The sequence below is a fragment of the Pinus tabuliformis genome, chromosome 3_1 (genome assembly GCF_031772625.1).
Source record: "Pinus tabuliformis cultivar Carrire ecotype Pingquan chromosome 3_1, CPIR1, whole genome shotgun sequence".
Classification (NCBI taxonomy): domain Eukaryota; kingdom Viridiplantae; phylum Streptophyta; class Pinopsida; order Pinales; family Pinaceae; genus Pinus; species Pinus tabuliformis.
In genome coordinates, this window is record NC_142301.1 from 768,768,129 (window position 1) to 768,793,489 (window position 25,361).

At 39.9% G+C, this 25,361-nt stretch overlaps 1 pseudogene; it reads left to right on the forward strand.

Moving 5' to 3' along the window:
• The first annotated feature begins 1,384 nt into the window (after positions 1-1,384).
• LOC149189643 (potassium channel KOR1 pseudogene) overlaps positions 1,385-25,361 on the forward strand; it is a 134,224-nt pseudogene continuing 110,247 nt past the window's right edge.

Here is a 25,361-nt window from a genome sequence, read left to right on the forward strand (position 1 = left end):
CTCTCTCGTTGGAACGGTTGTGGTCTCTGCCATCTGCGCTGTTGTTGTTGCCTTAGCCACCTTCTGCTGCATGGCCGCTTCTTGTTCCTAGTGCCTTCTCTCCGCCAGCTGCACGATGCGTAGCTTGGTGTCCTTCTTTTGTTGCTACACTGCGATCTTCTCCATTTCTTCCAAGTTTGGGGCACACCACTCCAGAGGCCATGACTCCATTACCACGAAAATTGCATCATCTGTTGCAATGAACGGGAGCTTCACCCATTTTCGTGTTGGATCCTTGCATGCCCAGATATATAGGTTATGCATATCTGCCTTGAATTCTGTTGCGATTTGCAAGATGTTATGAACTGTAGGGGAAAAGCGCAGCCTGCTGTTGATCCATGTTCATATCCTCACCTCCATGAACACCCATAACACCTTTATCTCACGAATCCTCGTCGCATCTTTCGTATCCCAAGCGAGGTGTACCTCGTAGCTTCGGGTAGGTCACCCTCAGCAGTTGGAAACTGGTTGTCCTCTGGCAGCTCCCCTGCAACCAACAGGATAGATAAGAGCAACTGTGCATAGTGGAAGGTCTTATCGTGCTCCTGGGCCTCCCTACAGTTTGTCAAAAATCTTGTCGTAGAGGAACTACGCTTAGTTGAACTAGAACCCCTCTGTGCATTGCTCTGCCAACGTAATTATAGATGTTGGCACTTCATCGGCACGACATTTCCTCATTAGCTTGCCAACCAATAGCTGGGTGGCTATGAGCAACTCTTGGTCTTTGATGCTCGCTATTACGTACCCTCTCATTCTCTTTTCTAGCTTATACCTGGCCTTCATAGCTTCTGCGAGGGCCAAGCCACTGCTCTTTCCTGCTATGGCTGCAGGGTCGTTTCCGTTGACTGGAAGTCGAGAAATCCAGTGAATTAGATTGGTTGTGATGGGAATCGGCTCTTCTAGCCAGAGATACCCATCATGCACCAGGCACAACAGCTGTCGGATGAAAAAAATGGTGATGGGCACACAGTGGTAGTGGGGTATCCATCGTAGATGGGGTAACCCAGCTCTCCACACCGTGTAACCATTTCTGCTTCACTAACTTCTTCACAGCCAATTGTGGGAACTTCTCGCTATCCATGAGGTCCCAGTCTTTGAACTTCATAGTAGGTACCCGTCCTAATGACGGACCTTCAAACCTTATTTCATCGGGAAGGCGTGGGGTCTAGAGTGTACTCTTCGTGGCCTCTAGGTCTTTCGGTACCTTGGCTTTCCCCTTCCATTGGGGGATGTAGGGAGGTAACTTTATCACAGAAGGCACTTGGGATACATTCTCTGCCTTATCGTCTTGCACCTCAATTTAGGCAATCAGATCTTGCAAGTCTCCTCCTCCTCCTCCGTTTCAATGGTGACAGCTTTGCCCTTCTCTGCCATTGACAATTTGCTAAACCATGGGTTTCGTGGTGATACACTGATTGGCCCCATTGTTTGCTTATATTTCTATGGCCGTGGCATGTGTGGTGATTTTGGAACTTCTAGTGCAGCTTCCACCTCTCTAGGCTCCTCATGGTCCATATGGTGCTCCGTGGTAACTTCAGCGAATCGCACTCTTGTTCTCACAATCGTCATCGTGTCTACAGTTGAGGGTGGTAAGAGTACACGGTGCTCATTTCTCTGTACTTGCTCAATTATCAAACAATCAAGTGTTTCCTTGTGGCTAGCCTTGGTGGTTTTATAGCATATTTTGGATTTGAATTCGACCCTTTCCCCCACTTCTGAGTCATTAATGTCTTCTTGGCGGTAGATCGTCCCAAATCTAGCTCTTAATTCGTGTCTTAATTGCCCATCGCCCGCTCATTTTTTCCTTAAATTGGAACTCTTGTCATGAACAGTGACACCAACAGTCACTTCCCTACCTACCCACATAGCAGCGCAACCCCCTACGTGCACTCCTCAATTTTCCTTGCAACAGTCATCGCCACGTGTTCTTCCTTATGTGGTGTGCTCCCTTGGTTACTTTGTCTAGTAATGTGCGGTTGCAACCATGGTATTAGAGCCACAAATTTTCGGTGGAAAGGTTCTACTGTAGTCATACTTCAGCCCATATCTTGTCCTATCAATCATAGCTTATTGATGCAGCATGCTTGCATGGATTCGGGATCCAGTTCACTTTTCTTCCTTGGTCGTACCCGATCTTCGAGTTTGTGAAACTTACGGGTCCTCTATCGAATGGCTTCTTGGATCTGCATATGGTTGACCCCCGCGCGGCGGCATAATTCCTTTGTCTTGGTTCCCACATGTTGTTCTAAGTACGTGAGTATTCCTTCCTCCTAAAACTATGATCTAGATGTTGCCCATCCTCTTTTGGATCATCTCTGCGCTTACATGCTTGTACAAGACCCTATGGGCACATCGAATCGTTGGTACGTGCAGGTCCCAATGAGTTCATCTCGCCTAGTGAATATTGTTTAGGATCCCACATACCTTCTTGAATGCTTCTATGTGGAATGTTTGTGGTGCACTTAGCTTTTCCTGTTGCTACGGCTGGTTCTGAGTGTCGACCCTTAGTCTGGAGTGTGTGGTGGTGGATGGCACAGCGCATGTCTGTACCCATCGACACGGGTGAGTGCACAATCTTCTCTATCCTGGCTACCTGATTTTCATTCGGCGCTGGGGGCTTCCAACTCATAATCACATCTGCCTTTTACATTCACGCCAGTTCACCATGGTCTCTGGATGTGTACTCCACCCTCGTGAAGTTGTTGAGCATAGTGCCCCTTCTAGCGTAGCGTACCACTACGGTTCCAGTACTCCACTTTCAAATTTGTCCAAGAATTCATCCACAGCTATCACCTCATCATGTGTTTCACAGTTCCCTTGCCTCTATCGTCATGTACCGCAGTGATCTAATCATCATGTTGCAATTCACCGTTGTCACTTCATGCAACTGGTTCTGCCAGCGTTCTACTTCCTTGTCTGAATCCGAAGTGCAGGCGCTATCACACTCCCACGAGATTCTTCCATCTATAGTCGGGTTCAACCGATCCTGGTCTTATGCAGTTATTTGGAAAATACAATCCAACACATCGTCGCTTTAATTGTCGTGCACAGGTTCAGTGTACCACGCTCCTTCGGTTGGGTCTAGCGGGACTACTACGCATAGGGACTTTTTCTCGAATATCATCTTCCTCTTCTTTAGGTTGATGACTCCATTCATATTAGTCGCCCAGTCTATTCCTAACAACATAGGATAAGGATTGTTTTCATCGAAAATCTCTACCATTTCAAAATCCATCTATGTGCTCGCGCCTTTGATATCAGTTGTTACTCCTTGCAACCTCCCCATGGGAAAAATCTTCTGTTGGTTCGCCATTCGTAATTGAATAGGGGACCACTACAACGTGGGCCTACCCATGCATTCCCAGGTTTGCTTAGGTAACACATTCGCATCTGACCCTAGGTCCAGGATTACTGGATCCATTTCGTATTCACCAATCTGCACCGTAAATCTCATTTCCTCCCAGTGCACAATGTATTCTTTCCCAGTTCCCAGACTACGCGCAGTTCTCCCAACACTGTGCACCTAGTGATCAGCTCTTGTAGTCCCTTAACTGCGTTGTTGTCGCACAGTAATTTCATGCATGTCTCCAGAATGGTAGTAAGCATGGAAGGATCCATTCCTAGCTCTAGTTGGTCCTTACTACTTGAAGTGGAGGCCTCCGTGAAGCTCTTCTTAGCTTCAATAAGTGTCTCCTTTTCGCGTTGCAAGTCAAACTTAGGTTCCTTTGTAGGAGCCTTGCGAACCCATGTATGTTCCTCAAGCTGCTTCCCCTTATCTTTCCCTATGGTCGCACCACTTCTGAGCATCATGTTCACATTTAGGTCTTCTTCGCACAGTTCCAACCTCATCATTTGGATATTTTGAGTTGGAGCAGGATGGAGTACCCCTTTATCATGCATTTGTGTGATCAACGTAGGACAATCTATCATTTCATGATCAAATTGAGTAAGAGTACGAATAAGATATTCTCATTGGGTTAGTATAATCGCAAGCGTAGTGCCCTAGTCCTCTGTAATTGTAGCAAATCAACTGCCCGCGGCCCCTTCCTGGTCCCATTCCTCCTCGACCTCGACCTCGCCCCTAAAATCCAATGCGCACTATCCCCGCAGCTGGGTCGAGGGCTCGTCTTTCTATCTGCATCCTATAGGCTGGGGTTCGATCCATCATTAGCTCGTAACTACAACAAGTGCGCTCGTCATGGCCTACCGACCTACAGAAATTACAAAACAGCTGCTGGTGTTATCAGGAAATCTAGTGTCTATGCAGAGCTGCGAGTCCCACTAAGACGGGTAGCTATCTTAGAAACAAACAGATTAAAGTTACTTTCGTTTTCCTTTATGAGAAGTAGATAGGAGAGGATCAAAGAATACCAACCTCGATCTTTTGCTCGGTTCTTTGCTTGTCCCTTCTCCTCACCGACTGGTATTTGCCGCTTCTCCCTTAACCACTCCACTTCAAAGAGTACCTGTAAAGTCAAAGCAGCATAATACCTTCAAAGTGCAGAGATCTAAAATCATAAAAAATATAGGACCAAATATATATTGACCACACAAATGCATATACAATCAGACATACAAGAATGTGGAGGAAAACATGAATAGATTTAATGATATAAAGATTAGAAGAGAGGATTACAACCCATTGATCCGACCCAGTGTCATCCTCCCAGCATGAAAGCCCTTCTTCACCTCATGAAAAGCTTAGATCACCCAATACTATGATATTCCAGCAAGAAACCAACAACACTTCCTTACAAGATACAAAATTCCAGCCTCTGGATCTCTGGGATGAGGGATCCATATATAGATGATTGCAGGGGGGTGAGTCAGCTTCTGGGGTTTTGATTAGTGTCCTCTCTCCGATAGTTCTTGATTCCACTTGGATATTGATGATCTCTTACTCATCCCTGGGCGAATTCAGAGAGGCAAGTGTCACAGGAGAAGTTTCTGGAAGATTCCATGATGATCCACCTTGCAAACTGTCTCTGCCATTTGTCTACTCTCACCCATCATACCCCACAGAAGGGCTTTCCAGTATGCATTGCAACCTTTACACTGAGCAGGTGAGATGCATCACACCCCTTTGCACTGGGCAGTCTGTATGGTCTAGCTTTGACTAGTTCTGAGCAGTTTTTTGTGGAGAACTTCTGGGAGATGATGTAATCAGCTGACCTTGTTCCTTTAGGGTGTGAAGCAACACTTTTAGGGACTTAGGAGCCCTTGGTTTATGGACATGTATGATTGGGGTTGCAGTGCCCAGAAATGTCTATAACAGTTGCCCCCTAAAGCATGAGGTCGTTAATCTTTTGATGTTGGGTGAAATGCTTTATCATGAGGATCCGAAGTTTTTCGAGATGGAAGGCGACCTGTAATAAGATACAATAGAATACATTATTCCAATAATATTTTCATGATCTAGCTGAGGCGGGTATTCCCATGCTCAACTTTATAAATTCATTTTCATGTACATAGGACAGACAACCGTCTGTGTGGCAGACTGATGATTCTGATAGAGCCATCATCCTTTGATTCAGATGATCATCTGTGCAGCAATGATGTACATTTGATGTCTTTATTTTCCTGAATATATTGCAGCCCAAATGGATGAAACTAGATCCAGGGTCTTCAAACTCATTGAATCTTCACTCGGAGTACAAGTCGATCCATGTGAAAGATGTTTTGGAGTCGAACATGGAAAGACATCGCCTGATTACCAGCCAATGATGTAAGTTGTTAACAGGTGCGAGAGGAATCACCGATAATGATGATGACCCTCAAGGTACTGCAGTACAACTCGCGTGGTGTGAAAAGGTACTTGGCGTCGAACACCACACAAAATCTTTCGGTTGAAGGCCATTGATGTAAACCTATCGCCGGAAGTGAGAAACTTGCCATTGAGGCATGCAAGCTTCAAAGTACTGAAAGGGTGGTTCCTAAGTCGACTTCTTGGATAATGAGTTGATGTCAACAAGAAGCGACCTGTTGTAGGAAGGCCTTAATGAATCCCACATCTACGACACAGAACAGAGTAAATGATTTTGGAGGTGAAAACGATTTGATGATACAGGGTTCAGGGTGGCAGTCATGAAAGAATGGAGCATGAATGTATTACAGCGGATGAGACACAGGTGAATTCTCTGAGCGACTTCTCTTGAACATACCGGCAACACTGACATGGATTGGTAGCATTAACCCCAAATATGGATGGTGCGATGGACCAATGGTGACATGACCGGTGAACGGAATAACCCAACCCAACTCGGACGTAGAGTGAAAGTGTCATGTTCAAGAGCGGCTTGCTACCAATAAAGTTTCTTCAAGTTTTCTTCCCAATTTTTCCCCAGTCATTTCTGACCAGTACCTCTTTATTTTTATCAAGCTTGAGGAGGATAACATATGCTTGTTCTATAATTTTCCCTTCGAGCAAACCCGTCACTATGTTTTAATGAGCCTAGCGACAGTGAGACTCGTTCTTGTCTATATGGACAAGTTTGTCGCTATTGGTTTTAACGTGTTTGACGACAAAGATAACTTGGTCCTTTTCAATTTTAGAGAGTCTGAAAGGGACGTAAAAGAAACTCCAATAATCCTTTTTCGTCATATAATCCCTTAAGTCTGAAAAGTATAAAATAATATGAAAGGGATGAATTTTTGATAATTTTAACGAGCCGAATAAAACAAGCGCTCGATCTTTTTGTGTAATAATCCCTTAGGTCCAAAAAGATTAAAATCTAAAGGAGGGATAGCACTCCCGGTAGCTTTAACGAGCTGGAGAGGCCAAGTGTTCGGCAATCTTTTCATATTTTACGAGTCAGATGAAAAGAGCTTAAAGGAGACTTGTTTTTTGAGGAACGAGTGATAATCTCGAGTAGTAGCTGATTCCAGGTAAGGTTTGGAATTTTCCAATCACGGCAGTGTCACAAGGATGGCTAACAGGATCACTCTTTGCAGCTATTCCTCAAAAGGGGTAAACAATCAAATGGAGGTGAATGATCGGCTAAAACAGAGTGGAGGTGATGATGAGAACACGACCAAGGCTCAAAAGCTGATGATAATGCATTCACAATGGTTATTTACCGGAAATTGGTTCATTTTTTAATGAGCTTAAACTCTGGGGGAAACATTTGCTCATTTCTTAGGTTTAATTTTTAATGAGCTTGAACTTCACATAAAAACTGCTCATGCCAGTCATATAATAAGGATGTCTCATCGATAGATTCCATTTTTATGGAGCTTGCACCTTTCGAAGTTATGCTCCATTGCCTCTCATATGCAAGCTAGTAACGACCAACTACGCTCCTCTACTTAACTACCAAGATCACTACCAAGGTTAGGTAGGAAAATGTTTCCTTTACTTTGCTGGTGCCATCTGGTTCCTACGAAGACGAATGGTCGACTCGACCACTCACCTGACTTAGGCAGCTGAAGTCAGTGGAACCATAGAGTTATCGTTATGTTGTTTGATTTTCACTTGCTCACAAAAGGTTTGCATGCCCCTAGGTATAGTGAAGTAAAGTTTCCAGGTTACCATTTAGAAGTTTTCTCTCTCGCAAGATAGTTTCCATCTGCACAGCAGACATAAACACTTCCTCGGCTTAGTCCATTTGGACAAAGGCTCCAAACACCTAACCTTGATGAAGGAATCTTATCCCGGTCTAACTCTCTCTTCCTATACAGACGGGCGTCAGACCAGTCATATATCCTTCATGGAAACCTACCCTATACCTGAAGTTTCCTTGCCAAAGCAGACCAGGGTTCATGCCCCTTGGGTTTCAGTCATGTCCCTCCGAGTTACTCGCGTTCTTCAGGTGGACGGACTGGATATTGATGAGACATTCCTTGCGTGAAAAGACCATTTAGGGATGGCATTTGACTATTAGCTATGTGTGAGCTGAGGAACGGAAGCTAGTCTACGAGCTCGACCACTCGGCCTTCATGCGAAAAACACATTACTCTAAAGAGTGAGGAGACAATGGCTCCCATGCTATAAATATAGTCATGCCCAAAGAGTAGATTATAATCTAGAGGTCCTTGGACCACCATTACGTTCATATAAATGGTTTTCCTTCTCAACGTTATAGGTACATTGGGAAGGATCCCTAACGGTCGACTGGTTCCTTTGTCGAAGCCTGTCAGATTTCTCATCTCAGGCAGAAGCTATGGTAAAACAAGCACTTTCCAAGTAGTTGAGGAAAGGATACTCACAGAAGCCCCTTCATCTATGATGGTACCGACCATGAAATTTTTTTAATCTTGTACAATGATTCAGAATGGTACACTAGCCGGTAAATGGGGTTTGCCTAGTAGGTTCCAATCGAAGGAAACGACTAGGTTGCTTGGAGGTGGGACCGAATAGACGACTGGATATGACTCTGATGAATTTCCTTCCTGCGGTAAAGGAACGGGTAGATTTCCCCCATGTTCATTGGGGTCTGTGTTTACGAAAAGAATTTGAACGGTGTCATTCTCATTCTCTTCGGTGATTGTATCATCTGAAGATGGACCTTCTGAAGACAAGACTGGGTCGACTGCTGCCTCAACCTTTTGACTTTCGTCTGGTATGGATTCAACGAGTTTATCTTTAATGATAGATGCTTCAACCGACCATAATAGCATGTTAGTCGGATTTTCAACTAGTGATGGACTCGGAAAGAGTTTCTTGTATCTAGGAGGAAGCCATAGCAGTGAAGCAGGATGCTTATCCAAGACTCTTTTAGCTTCATCTAGGAAGGGACAACGATGGACGACGTGATTGCCTTTACACAGTTTACAAGGAAATTTACATTTCCTTTTCTGTCCAAATGCTTCGCTTTCACTAGTTGATGGTGTACTTTCAACATGATCTTCAGAGGTTGATGACACCAGATTGTGCAAACGAGGAGACCAGTCCCTTAAGATCCGAGGGATGCAAGGACAATCTTGATGATAGTGGTCTCCTTTGCAAATGACACATGGAGATTTAGGCTTGGAGGGTGCAATGTGTGGATTTTCACTAGATGATGCCCAGTTACCCCTTCTTGCCTTTGGCTCTTTCTTCTTCTTCTCTTTCTTCTCCTTCCCCTTCTTCTCCTTCTTAGTTACTTGATTTTTGGCTTTACCAGCTTCATTAAGTGAAGAGGAAGGAGGAGAGGGAGAATTGGATGAAGTAGAAGGTTTGGGGGTAACTTTAGTATCATCTAGTTGCTGACTCGATTGTTCAGGAATCACGGTGTTCTGAACAATGGAGGTCGAGAAGAGCCATATTGGCAAGCCAATCGTCAATTCTAGAAGTGACAATGTGGCCATATGAAGTGCACCAACATCTCCCCAAGAGGATAAAGGACTAGGATTTCCTCCAAGGGGAAATCCTTGGTTGGTGGACTCCATTTTTCTCAACCTAAGACCAACACGGGAATGGTGATATTATTACGATTAAAATAAATTTTAGACGCTTTTACACAACCTGTTTTTTCAATTTTTAAGAGTCGTGAAAAAACAAAAGATGACTCTAGTCACCTTCAATTTTTAATGAGCCTGAAGTGACAAGTGCTCAGATGGACCTTTTCCTTTAAGGAGTCTGAAAAGGAACGAAAGAGAGTACTCTGGAAATCTAGATAGAGGGACTACCAAACCAATTGCAAAACTGCAGAATACTTTTTACGGTACTACAGTCAATCTTCCTGAATGTTGTGTTCAGTGCATTGCGATCGATAGGGCGGCAGACACGGCTTCCTATGGATAAAGGATATAGCCTATTGTGGTCTCCCAATATATACTCGGCGGTACATGGGAGCACAAGTCTGTACTGGCACTTTTCGTCTCAAAGAGGAGGAATCACCCAACCAACAATGAAAGCGATAGTTACCAGGGTTTACGACGCCAGAATACGTCTCTAGCGTAGACTTCTAGATGTTGTGCATTAGGTTCCAAAGCATTTTTATGTTCATTGAATTTATTTTACAGTTGATCTTTCTTAAGAAATTTTCCTTTCAGGTTCACCGCGTGATGTAGATATACAATTCCTAAAATGAAATCTAAGATGATAAACAATCGTTTAATCTTCTTTTTGCAATGAAAATCCTAGCTACTAAAGAAAGAGAGATGATATTCTTTCAACATAGAGCGGAGAGCACACACTAGATGCACTGTCCTAAATCAAACCAACAAGTAGTCTCAATGAAAATGCACATGCATGTATTTGTTTTTAGCTTTCATAATGTGTGAATGACAAGAAGAATGCTAGGTACAAATCTGAATTATCTTTTCAAAGCGACAGTACTAATAAATTTCTCTTCAAAAACGAAAGGAAGATAATGACGACACTTTGCTATTTTGAATTGAAAATTACTTTTGACACTTGAAAATCTACTAATTCAAATAAAATACAAGAGTAACTGTATAATTGACCATCTAGAACAATAGAATTATTTTCTTTGACTGAAAACGACACTTGCGACACTTCCAAATCAAAAGACGACATTTTGATTATGCTACTTTTTGTAAAAGAGAACTATAAATGGTGCACAATACATAAAAACATTCACAATTCTTTGTACTATGGAGGTGGAATCATGCAAAGGAAGGGGGTTTTCATAGTGGTATACTGATCACATACAGAAAAACTCCTGAATAAAGCTGAAAAGAGTGAACACAGAAACCAAAATCTGAGAGCAGAAGAGGTCTTATCTAATCAGTGCACCTGCAACACAGGGAAAGTGCGATGCTGCGCACCTACTGCACATGGGAGGTGAGATGCATCCAGATTCCCAAGAGGAGAAAGTGCGATGGTCCAGGGACGAGACTTCAACTTGGTTCTTGGTCATAGTTTGCAGCTCAGTTCAAGGATTTAGGCCGAGCTAATGATAGTTAGTAAATAGAAATCACAGGGGCTAATCTAATGAGATTATTAGAGCCACCACTAGGGCAATTAGGATGTTTGCAAACCGATTGTTCAGTTTATAAACAAAACCTGGAGATAGACTGAAGCTGCGTTGATCTACTTTGCACTTGCATAGAAAATGTAGTTCGAAGGCTAGCTGGCTTAACTTCAGGCTCCGTCTGTAAGTTTATAAAACAAACAAATATAGACAAGCAAACAATCTATTCGCTCCCCAGTGGAGTCACCATTTTTTTATTGGGAAATCTAGTGTCTATGCAGAGCTGCTAGTCCCACTAACATGGGTAGCTATCTTAGAAAAAAACAGATTAATGTTACTTTCGTTTTCCTTTATGAGAAGTAGATAGGAGAGGATCAAATAATACCAACCTTGATCTTTCACTCGGTTCTTTGCTTGTCCCTTCTCCTCACCGACTGGTCTTTGCCGCTTCTCCCTTGACCACTCCGCTTCAAAGAGTACCTGTAAAGTCAAAGCAGCATAATACCTTCAAAGTGCAGGGATCTACAATCATAAACAATATAGGACCAGATATATATTGACCACACAAATGCATATACAATCAGACATACAAGAATGTGGAGGAAAACTTGAATAGCTTTATTGATATAAAGATTAGAAGAGAGGATTACAACCCATTGATATGACCCAGCATCATCCTTCCAGCATGAAAGCCCTTCTTCACCTCATGAAAAGCTTAGATCACCCAACACTATGATATTCCAGCAAGAAACCAACAACACTTCCTTACAAGATACAAAATTCCAGCCTCTGGATCTCTAGGATGAGGGATCCATATATAGATGATTGCAGGGGGGTGAGTCAGCTTCTGGGATTTTGATTAGTGTCCTCTCTCTGATAGTTCTTGATTCCACTTGGAGATTGATGATCTCTTACTCATCCCTGGGCGAATTCAGAGAGGAAAGTATCACAGGGGAAGTTTCTGGAAGATTCCATGACGATCCACCTTGCAAACTGTGTCTGCCATTTTTCTACTCTCACCCATTGCACCCTCCAGAAGGGATTTCCAGTATGCATCGCACCCTTTACACTGAGCAGGTGACACGCATCGCACTGTCTGCACTGGGTTGTCTGTATGGTCCATCTTTGACCAGTTCTGAGCAGTTTTCTGTGGAGAACTTCTGGGAGATGATGTAATCAGTTGACCTTGTTCCTTTAGGGTGTGAAGCAACACTTTTAGGGACTTAGGAGCCCTCAGTTTATGGACATGTATGATTCGGGTTGCAGTGCCCAAAAATGGCTATAACAGCTATGGAGTCTGTGTATACTTCTGCAGCAAATGATAATTTTCTATCATGTGTTTTCCTCCTATCTGACAGATCACGCACTATAATGCGGGTGTCGCACTTGGCCCTGCCTGTGCTTCTAGTCTCAACAACATTGGTCCCCCTCCTGCCAAGTAGTTAACGGATACTTGACAGTGATCCTTGTCATGGCCCTAGCCTTTGCATTTTATGCACCATACTTCCTCAAGCGCCTCTGGTCGTGGTGCCCTATCCTGCTTCAAACTTTGCATCTCCAGGAATAGATTTTGTAGTTGGGCACGGATTTGTTGAACTCCCAACCCAGGGTCTTGTATCGGGGTCTCATGCAACCTCATCGCTATTTCCAATGCTTCAGATTGGGTTGAAAGCTTCTTCTGTGACAACGTCATCCTTAGGTGCGGTGTCAGAGATTCCACAAACCATGCACGGTGTTGCGCATCCGTTAGCATCATATTAGCCTCGCGGATCATGCTCTTCAACCGCCTATCCAAATCCCATGGGGTCTTGTCTAGGAGCATCGTGATCTCTTTAAATCCGATGATTAATTGTGTCTCTGATTTCAGCAGGCTAAATTCTCTGTTCAACGCATTCTAGATCTCTGTTATCCCTGTGTTTGGGTGGTCGTTAGAGTGCTTAATATACCACGTCAATGCACAATCCTGCAACACACTCACCAATGTAGCCTTCTTAATGTTGTCATCCGTGACCCCTTACGCTTCCCACACTGCTCTTACCATGAACCAGAACTAGTTCGGGTCCTCATTTCCTACTCCTCTGAATACGGGTAGCTTGATCACGTTCACCATGCCGAACTGTGGGATTAGTGGAGTTGGAGTGGGTGGAGATGGAGGTGAGGCAAGTGAAGCGGGTGGTGGCGTGGGTGGAGGTGGTAACTATAGAATGCACTGCTTTATCAAACTGACCGCGCTTCTCAAAGAGAACCAAGCGAGCTCTTCCTTTCTCTCTCACGAAGGGAAAATTAGGGGACTTTTTTCCAATTCCTTGCTACCTTTGTAGATATTTCAACTCCACATTGTCCCAAACATTAATGTATTTGCATAAACCACTTTTCACATAACAACATCTTAATCCAGGTATTCAAAGATTTAATGTACTTATCTCGTGGTCCCTTGAGAAAATGTCATTCTTCTTCGTTGTAGCTCACGGTCATGTCGACCACGAACTCAATGACGAATCCCCCTATTATTTGGTTGAGCCAATGGTCCACAGCTCTCGCGATCTTGTCTTCTGATGCCTCTAGATTGCGTACTAATTCAGGAGTCCACACTATGGGTTGGTTGAGCTTACACCTTCCCTAGCTGTCAGCTAGTCTCGCGATCCACTCATACAGCTCAGAAGGAAAGGATGCAAAGAAAAGCCCATGGATTTCCGTATGCACATAGCAATCTAACGACCTTTTCTCAGATACTTGCAGAGTTCTATTTTCTTGTGTCGCGAGCTCATGAATATTTTTGTCCAACCACTCTTCAATTTCCTTCTTTGTTGGGTTCTAGTGGCACGAAATCAAACATCCCTTAGGTAGATCTCAGTCCCAGCAATAGAACCATTTGTTGGCTACATGGAGCCTGACCCAGGTTCAGCAGTGAGTTTAACCAAGCAAATATTGGTACTACTGGCCCTTTCAGCAACAGTCCGCGGAGCGCGGACTGAGGTCTCACCAGAAGTAGTATGGGAGGGTGATTGAACTAGGTTTCCGCACCGTAGTGATGTCTTGATGTGGGAGATCGGTACCTGATTCAATCTTCGCGCTTACTAGATCACGTGTACCATCAAGCTTCTGGCATTCTGTGGGACCACCTTCACGTGGCTCCAAAAGCAGTGCGACCAATGTTAATTACCCAAGTCTTCCCTAATTAGGGTTTGTTCATTAGTTACTTAGAAGATTCCCATTCATAAGCATACATATAAATGTGCGCATATAAATAAACAGATATCCTCAACACATAACATTCAAATACAGATTTATGAACCAAATGCACAATATGTCAAACCAACTGATCTTTATTAATGATATCTTCAAAGTTTGATCCAGTACAAACTCGATTCCACCCTGCGCACTCAGATGCAAGGGTCCGCCACTCAGCTGCGGACTCTACTAGGCCTTTGCGCACACAACTACAGAGCCTCTACCTACTACTATGACCCAATACACTTCAAATTCACTTCTATCTTCTAACCATGCCTTTGCATCTATCTATTCCTTCTCAAAAACTCCTAAGATTGACTTTTACACTAGAGCCTCACTCTATTTATACAATCCCATGGTCTGCGGACCATGGGTTGGCTAACACACTTTACATTAAATTACATTATTTTAGGGTGGACAACCCTAGACTCTCGTGCTCCGTGACCGCATTTCATGGGGTCTTTACATTACATTGACCAAAACTCAGGCTTTAAGCCCCAAAAACTTTCTATGGGGGGATCCACTGCCCAACAGTAGGAATTCCTATAGGATTGCACAGTAAATCCTACAGGATTGCACACAGGAATCCTACAGGATACACAGAGACTGTCTACAGGATTGGTTGAGAGGATTTTCAGAGGGGAAAACATGGCGGTTGGCCACAAAAAAAACTATGAAGAGGTAGGCTTTATAATTACATCCTTCTTTCAAGTAAATTGAACAAAAAATCCTCTACTTTGAGTGAATTTGGCAACTGTGTAAGGGAATTGTCCACACAGTTATTTTAGTGTTTTACTTCTGCATTTGAAGTTTATCAACCATCTCATATCCTCAAACTTCACCAACCAATATGACAGGAGGGGTTAATATAAGGGAGCACATTAACATTGTGAGAATTGGACAACAAAACCCTCAGGTGCTAGAAATCTTCACAAGGCATAATTGGATGGGGTATTTTGAAAAATTAAGAGGGTATGATGATGAGGTGGCCCATGATTTTTCTCTCTCCCTCATTCCACTTACTAGAGTCCATGCCATTGTTGTGGTAAGAGGCCTCTCCTTAGATCTCACCCCTGAACTCATCAACAGACTTACCACACTTCCCCTAGGAGTACCATGGAGGAAGGAAGGCAAAGGAGATATCCAGATTTCCAAAAGGAAATTCTTTTTAGAAGGTGAGGAACCCATTAAGGACAAGAATGGAGTAAGGAGAGAAAGTCTGCCATATACCTGGAATGAGGTGAGTTACTACCTTATCAAATACATATCATGTGAGGGTAGGTATAGTGTGGTCTATGGCTATCATTTTAGGCTTCTTGAAAAGTTGAGATTTAGAGCAGAAACGCCCTCTCACCACAAGCTTAGCATACCACACTTCCTGTTGCAATCATTGATAGACACAAGCATCAAGGTGCAAGAGGGAAATTCCTAGCAATTATCTCACCATGGGTTAATTAGAATCCTTATAGAAGATTACCTCCAAAACCTCAGAATTCCTATACAATGGTCAGTTTTTAGAGACATGCAAGCAGAGGAGGACATCAAAGCTCTCACGTATGATGTTAGTCCTACTGTTAGTGGAAAGGATGAGGAAGAGACTGAAGTAAAGGAAGAAGAAGTAGAGAAGGAAGAAGAAGAAGCAGAAGGAGATGAAGATGAGATGGATGAAGAAGAAGATGAAACAGAAGAAAATGAGGAAGATGAAGAAGAAGAGGAGAAAGAGAAGGAAGATGATGAAGAAACAAGGACGATATTAAGGAGGAAACTAAAAAAGAAGATGAGGACCTACAAGAGTAAGAAGAAAGGAAAGATATAGGTGAAGAAAGAAATGGGAAAGAGGGGGCATAATACAAGGAGGAGTCACCTAGGGTGTCTCTAGAACCCACTGTAAGAGAGGCAGCCGTTGCCCTCACTACTCTTAGCACACCCATCAAGAAAAAAGGCAAAAGATAGATGCAGACCCCCATATATTTCAGGACAAAGAAAAGCACAAGAATAAGGTAGGGGAAACCCCAAACACCAACCAAAATTCCCATTGTGATTGAGGACTCACCTGAACAACAGGAGAAAATTCCTTCTCCTAAGTCTCCTATCACCTATGTGAGAAGGCCTCTGACTAGATCCACCTCCTCCAAGTGAAAAGAAATCCTACAAGATGCACAGAAGGATCTACATGAAGCTGAGTCAGTCCTGTAGGATACTCAGCTGAACCTACACAAGACACAAAAAAAGGGACTCAAAGTTAAAGGAACCTAGCCCCCAACCTAACCTTGACCCCTACTATAGGTTTATTGAAGGAGGCAGTGCCATTCCTCAAAAATTTTCTATTCCACTATTCTTCGAGCTTGAGAAGGAGAGAGCCATAAATCATCGATGGATGCATATTTCCAAATCCAAGGGGGTGGAAGACATTGGGCACATGGAGGAGAAGCTCGAGGAGATGGGCAGAGAGATAAGTAGCTTGAGAGACAGAGAGGCTATAATGAAAAATCAACTAGAAACAAAAAATTCATGGTTGAGAGGACAACTACAAGAAATAGAGAATCAATTGGCATGTATGGCCAGTCTCTCTTTGTAATTAATCTAGTATAGGATTCCAGCTAAATCCTATGTCCTATACCTAAAGGAACAATGGTTGCAGTTCCAGATCACAACCCTAGCACAAAGAGGCACCATGACATTTCAGGACTACAGGCAATTCATTGATCTTTGTGATTAGAGCACACTAGAAGATAGGGCCAAGGTGTCTGAGTTTTATTTGCATAACATGGCCTTAAGAAACATGAATGTATGGGACCCTAATGCCAAGCTAGGAGATTTACAGTTGATGGACTTGGCATCATGGATGAACCATGAGGAATCAAGGGCTACAAAGATGAAGAAGATATTGGCAAGAGAACAAACTGAACCTCTTATGATCAAAGCTAAATAGTCAAATCCCATGGCCCTCAATAGTACACATAATTTGATTTCATATGATCCTCGGTTTGCACCCAGGTATCTTGCTACCCAAGAGCAAGAAATTTCACATTTTGGGGACATGTTCAGGTTGTTAGGGGATGACAACATACATGCTTGCATGAGGATATGGAACACATTGTCATGCAACTTAAAGATAAGAGAGTACCACTCTCCTCAAAGATTGAGAGAAGCACTGAACATGACACCCATGTACAAGCAATCTATGCAAAGGTTGAAATCAATTGGATTGGCTTGAAACTCAGTCCACCACTACTCTTAGGAATGCTAGAAGGAAGGAATGAGGAAGAAGAAAAGAGGTAGAAAAGAAAGTAGGTTTCTATGAACAAGAAGAGGATACCACAATAGAGGCATGGTATGTTAGGGAGGCTACTAGAGCTATGAAGGATATGAACATTGATTGAGTTGCTCAGAGGATAAGCAACACTTTCAGTACGGGGGTGATGACAAGCCTCATCATTGGGTAATTATGTGGGCCTTAATTCACCTCATAGCTTAGTCCAACCAACTTATCTCACAACTTATTACATTTTTTTGATTATATTTTGTTTATGAGATGAGTTAGAGTGGGATATTATGCCTAGTGGATTAATATGCATTGAATGTAGGATTGAAGGAGAAAATCAAGGAATTTTTGCAAAGACTAAGGTTAAAACTCGAATGGGACAAGAGAGAGGGATTGTAGGAGGTAAATCATCCTCATTTACTTCTCCTCCATTCGAATATTCCTCCATTTATCACACCAGCTCGGAGTGCAAGCAGCCAAGTCATGAGGATTAGAAGGTAGCCAAGCAAGTGAGAGAAAAAGACCTAGTTTATCTCAAGTTTGGGAGCCGAACCTCCCAAATTTTAAGGAATTTGTTGGGGACTTCAGTTGTATAAGTAGAGAGGCCCAAAGACTCATTAGGATTCTAAGTTTTGTAAAACTCTAAGTTATTTTCGGGCTCCAAACTTGTGGAAGTTTTATTGATGTAATTTTTTGTTTTGGTAATAATAATGAGTTTTGTTTTGAGCCAGCATTGAGTTAACTTAGAGGGTTGAAGCTCTTAGGTTAGGGCCCAACCCTAGCAGCCAAGGCTCCTATTTCTTGTATTTGTATTTTTAGCTTAGTTTCATAGCTTCATTGTTAGTTTGTCTTTAGATGTTTTTTCATTGCAAGTAGTGTAGATTGGATTGGTTATTTATTAGTTTTCTTCTATTTGTGCCTTGCTTTAGTAGCAGGTTAGCAGGGATAAAAGGAGCACCAAAATGTTGTCAGTAGGTGTCTTGGCCTCATTTCCTCTCTTTGGGTTCATGATTTGAGGAAGGGACCCGTATGCAGCCCCCAAAACACAGATTTCTATTTCGTGTATAAGCTTTAGAGTTTACTACATTTAAGTTAGCATTTGGTCAATTTTTCAAAGTAGGATTCCATTTCAATCTCTTCTATCTTCATTCTTGCAGTATATCTTATCCATGCTTTCACTCCTTTCAGAAATTTTTCTCATGCACAAGGTAGACAGTTAGTCATTAATTCTGCTTTTCTAGCTTATGATAATGCTTCTTGTTTACATAGATTTTTGGAAATTAGACATGTTTTATGTAGATTAGGTGCTTCAAGAGTAGATAGAGACTTCATAGCCAACAACCACCTTCCACTTCATCCACCATAGTAATTCCTTGCTTTCACCATTGCCTTCACTAGTTTTCATCATTTTACATATAAATTCTTCCAAGCACATTGAGCAAATCCAACCATCTTCTATCCTTATTGTTGACTTCTAAGTGATACTAGACCTTTTCTCATTCCATTCCACTCATCAAACACCTTCCCTAAGCCTTCCATCACCCCCAATACCTCCCATTTTTCTCTGCGATGTATCATGTAGAAATATAGGGAATCCTGTAGGTTTTACTGTAGTGGCCTGTTTTGAGGCTGAACTAAGGGAAACCTCTTGGAAGTCACAAAAGGTCACTCAAGGGTATCCTACACCATCCAAAAATCTCCTAACCCTTACATCCATCCTCCAACATCCTTAAATCACCTGCCACATCACCAAAAGAAATTAGTTTGCATACTTGATTTTGCATGAAAAGACAAAAAGACAAAGACATATTTATTTCAGTCCCTTTACTTGCACATTAGTGATGTTCATCTTAGAATCGGAATTGAGTGTTCAATAAAGTATATAATTTATTTTTCCATTCCTTAATATGAATGTATAATAAAATAAAAATTATATAACAATTATTTAATTATTAAAAATATATAATTAATAAAATTATCTTTATGTTCATGTTCTGTCCCATACAAATTTTGCTCCAAAAATAGTAAAATTACTATTCTTTTATTTGACTTTGAGTTGTTATCTAAATAAGTACTTGTTCCTTGTGAATTGGTTTAATAATTTTTTTAATTGCAAGTCCGTCATATTATATTCAAGCCATAAACCATTCAATCAGTAGTACCATTTTTGAAGAAGGTAAATAAGGCCTCACTGCCAGATTTTTTTGTCAGTTTGATTTTTCCATACATTTTCCAAGTGTTTTCATGGTGATTGTTGTCTATATTTAGCATTAGATCAACCACAATGTTTGTAAAGCCTTGCACAAATCATTCATAATGTGGTTGTAATCTTATTATTTATATAAGGAAAATCGAGTTAGTTTATTTAATTTTTATAGTTTGGGTAGCATAAATGAGCTCTTGATCAAGATACATGCATGCCATGATACCAAGCTCTCTATCAAGTTACTGGGTTTTCCAAAGAACAAGGAAAGTAGAGAAAGAATAAAATCTAATTTTCTCAAATTAAAATATCATATGATTGGAAGAGAATTTGTGAAATATATAACCATTATAATATATTTTATTTCTCTATTTTTGAAATTGAATTTATAATTGTGATTTCAATAAAACAATGAAATCTAAAATCACTCAACTTCCTTAACATGACATACCATAACACACACACATATATATATATATAATCTGGTGTTATCTATATTTTGCGTTTGCCAATCTATAAGTAAGGAATGGTGTTATCTAGCTCCAATCAATATATTCTTTTATCATAATAAAAGTCTATATTTTATTGTCTCCAATAAGCTATTTTTACCACATCTATACACCAAACTTATTTATTTATTTTAATTTTTTTATTATATTCAACTTCCTATTTTTATTTAAATTTTATTTTATTTTTATTTTAAAAAGAATCATGGACTTAGAGCTCAATAACAAATCAAAATAACAAATAGAAGAATTGTGCTCAATAAAGTCCCAGCCCGGGGTTCTAAATCCAGTATTAGTGGTTCTGCAAAACATCAAGTTCACCAAAAATGAATAACAATTCCATTGAAAGTCAAGTGGGAAGGGGTGAGGGGTGAGGGTATTAGTCACAACGGAAAATAAGTACGTTATCATGGGCATTAAATGAGCAGGGCTTGTATTTGGCAGGATAGTTATCCAACAATGGGCATATACAACCCTTGCTCATTTAATGTCCATTGGCATGTTATATATTTGTTGCTATCAGTCACTCCACGATTCCAACAAGAACAGTGGTGACTGCTGCAATTATGCTGATTTTACTTTAAAAAAATTTGCATTTCAATTTTGGAATGATCAATTTTAGTTTTTAAAAATGAATTTTGTTTAGAAATTCGCATTTCATCTTGCTGATTAGATAAAAATAAAGTGATTCAATAAACAAAATGAAAATGCACAATTCAAACACCCTCTCTACAGGATTTTTTGAATTTTTTTACTCAAATTCCAGCCACTTTTGATCATCCAAACAATTCCTCCACCTCAATAGATGTCTCTTTAACTTAATACATGACACTTGACCACTCCCTGTAACCGCTATCTGTTTTTGGGTGAGTCACGCATCGTTCGCTTCCTCCGGTCTCCCTTACGGGTTCCTCTGCGCACTGCCTTAATATTCCGCTAATAAGTAATTAACTATCGTGCATAATGCTTCTTTAAATAATACTTTTTAAGTATTGCATGGACATGAATCAATGAGGAAAGGGTTTTTGGAAGGTTTTATTATATTTAGTGGGTAGTTTGATTATTTTTTATTATTTTTTTTTGGATAGGTGTTTGGCAATAATTACATCAAAATTCACTTGTTAAGGCCTTTCGAACTAACAAGTGTGGTTCATCTTGTCTTGACGATGAACTACACTTGTTGGTTCGAAAGGTGTCGACAAATGAATTTTGATGTGATTATCGCCGAAAACCTATCTCAAAAATTTGATATCAATCACAAAACCCTCAATTGAATGATTATTTTTTTGATTAATTTTGTTGGAAAATTAGTAAATATTTTTTATAATTTTAAATTTAGATGGTATAATTTTCAAAATTTAAATGTTTTAAAACTGTTCAAAGGTTAAATGTATTTATATATTTAAATATGTATTTTAAATTATGAAAAATTATAATTTAAATCAAAATCATATAGATTTCAATAAAAAATGTTTACTAATTAATTTTGAATTATATATAAATATTTATGAATAAAATAAAAAAAATAATTAAATCTAATTAGAAGTAAAAAAAAATTGCATTGGTTAATAATTTTATTAGAAATTATAATTTTATTCGTAAATTTTAATTATGAAATTTTATATCTAAAATTAAGTTGTTTTAATGTGAATTTTTTTTAAAAGTTTTTAGTTTATTTTCCGATTTAATTCGTCCTGAATCTTATAGGAATTTATTGAAATCACAAATTTGACAAGTAAATTCTACATAAAAATAGCGGTACATTTGATATTAAAATTCAATGTCATCTTTCATGAAGTTATTGAAATCACAAGTTTGACAAGTAAATTCTACATAAAAATAGCGATACATTTGATATTAAAATTCAATGTCATCTTTCATGAAGTTTCTATCCCAATCTATAAGAAGTTTCTATCCCAATCTACGTTTTCATGAAGTTTTTTTATTATGATGTACTTTTTTTCCTTTTTGTTTTGAAGATGGACTTTGCATTACAATTTTAAAAGTCCACATCAATATTTGGGTGAATAGGAAGTTTTCTTATATTATATTACATGGTGAAATATTAAAGCATTAAAATACATTTTAAGATGATTTTGTAGATTAATTTTTTTTTGTTTTTAATTTAAAAACCCAAGCTCATTTTAATTTAGATGTGGATTGAGAAGGATTAAAGATTTTATATAGTTTTCTCAATTTATATTAAAATAAAAAGTTTACACAGCAAAGGACTTGATTGGTTAAGGTATGGTACGTTGAGAATTAAGATAAATTTACTCTCGTTCTTTATATATACACAAAGGTAAGACATTTCAATGGTGTGTTATTTACTAGGAGAGAGATGTGTAGGTATTTCCATGCTCACATGTGATATACATCAATTCCACTGTGAACATAATTACATATATGTCTCTCTCTCAGTGCACCATTAAAATGTTTTAACCATAATAATATCTCTATATATGTATATGTATATCATTTAGTAAAAGTGAACATTGTTTTATTTTATTTATGATTAACATTAAATATTTTTCTTAAATATTACATGTCAATTCTATGGTAAGAATTAAAGAAATTATACATCTCAGTGTAAAAAACACCTATCAACAAAATAATAACTTTTTATTTTCTATAATAGCAATAATAATAATATTCATGATCTATAATTCCATACATAATATTTTCAAGAAAACCCTCTAATATTTCCATTTGATTGATGAAAATTTTTCCTCCAAAGATTTTGGCAATTTTAATATGAATTAATTGATTAAAAGGGATCTTCATGTCATTTATAAATAATAGACTTGCTATCCTTATGAGGACATGAAAAAATGATCTAGCGGAGGGGGTGAATCTTGCCACCCTACGACATCTCTCAGCATTAAGGAGGGGGAGGTAACATGGCCATTTCCCCCCATGCACTCGCACATTCCATAAGCTTCAATATCAAGCACATTATGACCCGTAAACTGCCATGGATATTCCACTAGACAGTTCATCATAATAGATTTGATAATATTATATTAAAGAAATATGCATTTCTACATTATTACAGTTCTATTAAACTTTAATATCTGTAGATTTAATTGTAATTAGTGCATGCATTCGAATGGAAATCATGCAAAAACGTAGAGAATGACAAAATAAGGTCACACACACATAAGACACAAGATATGCCCTCTCGAAAACCCTCTCGGGAGAAAACACAGCTGGAAGGTGAGCCCGCTTCGCTCTCTTTCTTTTTCTAGAAATATGGCTACAGGTACAAAGAAATAATGCATGTGGCCCGTGGGATGTGACAATGCACATATCCTCTCTGTATTATCTACCTAGTATCTCTCCTAACTATCTTTTCATAGTTATGGAAGAAAATGCTCTCGAAAGAATGAGACGCCTCTTCCTCTTAGTGGCCTTGTTATAACACAACTCGATAGCGTACTAGTGGTTAATTTTGAGTACATCAAATCTTAACTAGAGTTACAATATAGACTCTTTTAGAATCTTTTACATCATAATCATGTGGCTAGCCCCTTTTCCATGAATAATGGGGGTTGATGCATCATCCTCATGAACTATAGGTGTGAAAACATGAAGCTCAACTTATGAGTGACATAAATTTTGCATACGGACTTTGATTGATGTACTTCTTGTGTTGTTGGAAAGATCTTTATGTGTAGAATAACATGAAATGTTGCACGTTAGAGCAGAAAATGTTTCCCCCCAATGAACGTTGTTTGATGCCTCAAAACGCTTTCGGAAGGTTTTAGGCCTCGTTTCGCCAAACTAGTTCTCGCTGGTAAAAACGGTCCCGTGATCTGATTCCTCCACTTTTTCAACTCCAAATGCATCAAGATTGATGAAAAAGAATATAATGATCCAATCTTGACCACATTAAGATAGTATAATTTTCATTCACAACACCTTATATCAATCCAAGCCTTCCTATTACACCTCATCCATTTTCAATTGTAGGTGGGATATTTCCATTGTCGTGATGGGTTTTTGGTAAATTGGTGAGTGAAGGGTTAGGCCCCCTTGTCCTGGACCCCTATAGCATTCATCCTTCGATAAAGAATGAAACTTGGGTCACTGTAGCAGTTGCAGAGGAGGACATGCCAAGAAAGTGAGCCACCCAGTGCTGGGTAACGGAGGTCCCGCATAATGGTTTTGGGGCCATATAAGCCAACACCTAGCAATGGGGAGAGCTATACAAACATATAAACAAAGCCTGGAGGGTCGTTAATAAAGTCGTAAAATCTTCTATGACAAACTTCTGTAATTATTATAATCTAGTTCCTTATGGATGGTGGAATTAAATTTTTTGCAAGTAGGGTGACCTCATGGATTTATACATTCCTAGTGTATTATGGATTTTTCACATGTCCACATCAAACTGACCCCCCTCTCCCTGTGTTTCTCTTTTACTTTTTGATTCACTGCTACTCCCTTGGTTAGCCTAAGTGTTGATTCCCATCTTCCATGTAGCCCCACTCTACTTTAATTTATCTTGACATACATGCCTTCACCACCCTTTGGTGCTTATCAACTCTAGTTCAATTTTTCTTGGCTTATAGGCCCTCACCACCCTTTGGTGCTTATCAACTCTAGTTCTCGTTTGTACTTGGATGTCATTCCATGAAAGAGGACACATTCCTATTAGGGATCTGGGGCCGAGGCTCTTCGGGCAGACCTCGAGCCCAGTCTCAAGCCCATTTTCTTGCAACAATTTTCCGTTCTACCACTCCTCCTAAAATTCAAGTATAATTTCAACAATTGGAAGCTTTGAAAATCAATGGTCGTCGGACCTATTCCAGAACTAAAATCCAAAGTGAATTTGTTAGTTAGGTATCTGACCCAATTCATACCAGGGGACATTGAAGTTAATACTTCAACTCCATCACCCTTCATTAGAAAATGAAGATTCTTCTGGGTCATGTCCTAAAAAAGAAACATGATGATAAAAATGAGATAATTTCATGCCTCAATGAAATACAAAGAATCTAATGCCACCAATGCTATTTCTTATCTAGCATTGATGCCTACCTAGTGCATGTCGTGGTACATATTCAGTGCAAACCCTATGCCCAACAGGCTCAAGTGTACAAGACCTGACCTGGGCAACGCCATCTAATAAATGATGCTCACCCAAGACTTGTCTTGTCTTATGTTTTGCATCCATAATTTTTCTTTTATTTTCTTAGCCAAATTATATGTAATAATTTTGATAAAACTCTTATATAGTTGTATAAATGTAGGATAGA